The 3970-nt window shown below is 45.4% G+C and overlaps 1 pseudogene; it reads left to right on the top strand.

The window, feature by feature from the left end:
• Positions 1-1195: 1195 nt before the first annotated feature.
• LOC141543805 (RNA polymerase II elongation factor ELL2 pseudogene) lies at positions 1196-3145 on the top strand (annotated as a pseudogene).
• Positions 3146-3970: the final 825 nt, after the last annotated feature.

Below are 3970 nucleotides of genomic sequence, written 5' to 3'. Positions count from 1 at the left end.
GCAAAGAATTAGAAATTGAGGGGATGCCCTTTAGTTGGGGAATGGCTGAACAAGATGTAGTATAGGGTTGTGATAGAATACTATAGTGCTAGAAGAAATGACAAACACATTAGTTTGCAGATAACTTGGAAAGACTTCTATGACCTCATACAAAGTGAAGTGACTAAATTCAAGAGATCATTGTACACAGTAACAGCAATATCATGAAAAAAGATCAGCTGGAAAAGATTTAGCTATTCTTGAAGAAAATTGTTTTTGTACATTTTGTAACATTCCTTTAAAAAAATGGAGTCGTAATTCTCTTCCTCTTTCTAAACCCTCCCCCACCTGTTGTGTTATCGATTATATATGTAAGGTCATGGAATACCTATTAACCGTGTTGCCTCCCCCCAAAAGAAAAGGCAAGTATAATAATAAAGTAAAACTAAACATACTTTAATCTTCACTCAGAGGTGGATAACATTTTCCTGAGGGGATCTTCATAGTCCTCTTTGATCATTGGATTGATTAGGGATCAATGATAAAAATGATTTTAAAAAAAGATTATCTATTTCTTTCATTGTTGACCATTCTGGCAATAATGCTTACTATGGATAATTTCTTCAGGTTCTGCTCATTTCATTTTTCCTTCCTTCATATCAGAGTGATTCATACAATGAGCGCTATCTCCTCCCTCTATTTCCCGTTAGGTTCCTTCCTGGGGGCTAAGTCAGTACTTAACAGTTCTCTAGCTCAGAGTTGACACCTTCAGTTGCCACCTCTAAAGGAGTTGACACCTTCGCAAGAGCTTGCTGATTGGTCTGTAAGCCCATTCTCCGGGAGTATTTAAGGAGCCAGGATTCCGGAAGAAGGGAATTGCAGATTCTGCGGTGGAGCTGACTGGGGACGCTTGGACAAGAGAAGATTCGCAAGAACGGAAGGAAAAGCAGAGAAAAATCCTCCTCCCAGAGAAGGCTTATAATTGAGAGCAGACAGGACACTCCAATTTAGCGCCCAACGCGGGGAGCTGTGCTGGAGGCAGCAGCAGCAGCAGAGGCAGCAGCAGCAGCAGCAGCAGCAGCGGCCTCAGAAGCAGCAGCAGCAGCAGCAGCGGCCTCAGAAGCAGCGGCAGCAGCAGCAGCGATCTCAGAAGCAGCGGCAGCAGCAGCACTAGCAGAAGCGGCAGCGGCAGCAGCAGCCTCCTGAGGAGCTTAACATGGCGACGGGGGGGCCGGCGGCGGGGGGTCTGCGCGAGCAGCGGCGCTACGGCTTATCTGGCGGGAGCCTGGGCCAGGACAATCTCACCGTGGTGCACGTGAAGCTCACGGACACGGCGATCCGGGCGCTGGAGACCTACCAGAGCCACAAGCATGGAACTCCTTCCAGACCTTCCATTCAGTTCCAGGGATTCGAGGGGCTGCTCAGAATTCCCAAAAAGGATCGTCCAAAGGAAGTGCAGAACTTTGGCTTCTCCCTGTCCACCCCTGGCAAAGATCACCCTCAGGAAAGCTTTGAGTGCGTCCGCCAAACTGTCTCCCCTTCTGGGGCCTCACAGCTCCACTGCCTGGGAGTTATTCAAGATCAAGTTACAGTCAGGGCAACAAAGGACTCCTCTCAAGTGCCAAGAGAAGGCAGGAGGCAGGCAGAAGAGGAATCCCGGAACCCAGGGACAAACGTTAGCAAAGCCGGCGGACCCATTGCAGGAAGAAGAGAAGAAATTGGGAAAGCGCCTCCAGCTGGGCCACAGGCAGCCCCCGAGAGAAAAAGGGCAGCTCCTATTGAGCCTGCACCTACCCTCCGGAAGACCCAACTGAAGGACAGTGTTTCTGGGCGGCCCTACAGGGCCAGGGTGATTCACCTCCTGGCCCTGAAGACTTACAAGAAACCAGAACTCTTGGCTCGATTACAGAGAGATGGCGTTTCTCCAAAAGACAAGGACTCCCTCGGAGCCATCCTTCAACAGGTGGCCAAGCTGAATCCCAAGGACCTCTCTTATTCCTTAAAGGATTCTGTATTTCAAGAGCTCCAAAAAGATTGGCCGGGATACAATGAGACAGAGAGAGAGTCCCTGGAGTTAGTGCTATCGAGAAAATTGAATCCATCTCCCCAGAATGACTCGAGCACCAGCGCTTCAGAAGCTCCTCAACGTTCTAGGAAAGAGGCTGCGCCTTCTGCTTCTCAGAAACGCCTCTTGGATTCAGATTTCATAGATCCTTTAAGGAATAAAAAACCTCGGATATCTCACCTGACAAAGAGAGCTCATCCAACATGCAACGGTCATTTGAATTCTACCCTTCAAAAAAATGCTGGGGCTCCACCCCCACCCCCATCACCTCCTCCCTCTCCTCCTCCTCCTCCTCCTCCTCCAACTGCTGCCAGCCCAACTCCACCACCTCTTCCTTCAACCCACCTTCCAGTTTCAAATCCTCCTCAGACTGCAAAGTCTAGCTCCAAGTCCCCTAGCACTCCAGAAGGCAGGGGGACTCAAGATCTACCTATGGACAGCTGTAGTCCAAATGGTAGCATCTTTGAGCGCCAGCAGGACAAAGATACCTCTAGGACTTCTTTGGAAATCCCACCCCCTGATTCAATCCTGTCGAAGGGTGCAAAGCCCATGGAAGACAAGCATTCAATGGCACATAAAAAATCTAAAGAAAAATCTAAAAAACATAAGGAAAAGGACCCAATTCAAAAACAGCCCATTGAGGAAAAGGGGAAAGACCTTAAGACGAAAGAGGAAATTGCCAAGCTAAATAGCTCTAGTCTGGATTCAAATGATGGAGTTAAAGAGGTTGGCCCTACCTCCACTGACCCTTCATCAACTATTGAACTGCCAGATTACTTAATAAAATATATTGCTATTGGCTCACATGAGCAACGCCAGAATTATACAGATGACTTCAATACAGAGTATGATGAGTATAGAACTTTGCATGCCAGAATGGAGACGGTGGCCACAAGGTTTAGGAAACTTGATGCAAAACGTCAGCGTCTTTCTCCAGGCTCCAAAGAGTATCAGACTCTTCATGAAGAGGTCTTAAAAGAATATCAGAAGCTCAACCAGGCTAGTCCCAATTACCACGAAGAAAAATCCAGATGTGATTATCTTCATAACAAGTTGGCTCACATCAAAAGACTAATAGGTGAATTCGACCAACAGCACTAGACCTCTGCTTAGACCAGAAGATGTGAATAAACTTAAGCTTATTTATTTAAAATTTCAAATGAATTGCTGGAAGATTCTAAAATATTGAAACTTGGCCATTTGAAAGTTTCACTATTAGCAAACTTTGGGTTACGTTTTTTTTTTTTTTTTAATTTTGTAATTTTTTTACCACAATATTTCTTGTATTCATTTTTTCCAAATTTCCCCCTCTCTCCCTCTACTCCCTCCCCTAGATGACAGGCAATCCCACACATGTTAAATGTGTTAACAGCATATCCTAGATACAATATATGTGTGGAAAACCAAACTTCTTCTTGCACAGTAAGAATTGTATTCTGAAGGAACAAGTAACCTGGGTGGAAAGACAATAGTGCAAACAGTTTACACTCAACTCCCAGTGTTCCTTCTCTGGGTGTAGCTGTTTCTGTCCATCATTGCTCAACTGGAACTGAATCAGATCTTCTCTTTGTTGAAGATATCCACTTCAATCAGAATATTTCTCCATACAGTAGTATTGCTGTAGTGTACAGTGATCTCCTGGTTCTGCTCATTTCACTCAGCATCAGTTCATTGGAAGTCTTTCCAAGCCTCTCTATATTCACCCTGCTGGTCATTTCCTACAGAGCAATACTATTCCATAACATTCATATAGCATAATTCACCCAACTATTCTCCAATTGATGGGCATCCATTCAATTTCCATTTTCTACCCACTACAAATAGGGCTGCCACAAACATTTTGGCACATACAGGTCCCTTTCCATTCTTTAGTATTTCTTTGGGATATAAGCCCAGTAGTAGGACTGCTGAATCAAAGGGTATATA

The sequence above is a fragment of the Sminthopsis crassicaudata genome, chromosome 5, assembly GCF_048593235.1.
Source record: "Sminthopsis crassicaudata isolate SCR6 chromosome 5, ASM4859323v1, whole genome shotgun sequence".
Classification (NCBI taxonomy): domain Eukaryota; kingdom Metazoa; phylum Chordata; class Mammalia; order Dasyuromorphia; family Dasyuridae; genus Sminthopsis; species Sminthopsis crassicaudata.
Note: the sequence above shows the minus strand (reverse complement) of the source record. Positions and strands in the feature narration are given on the sequence as shown.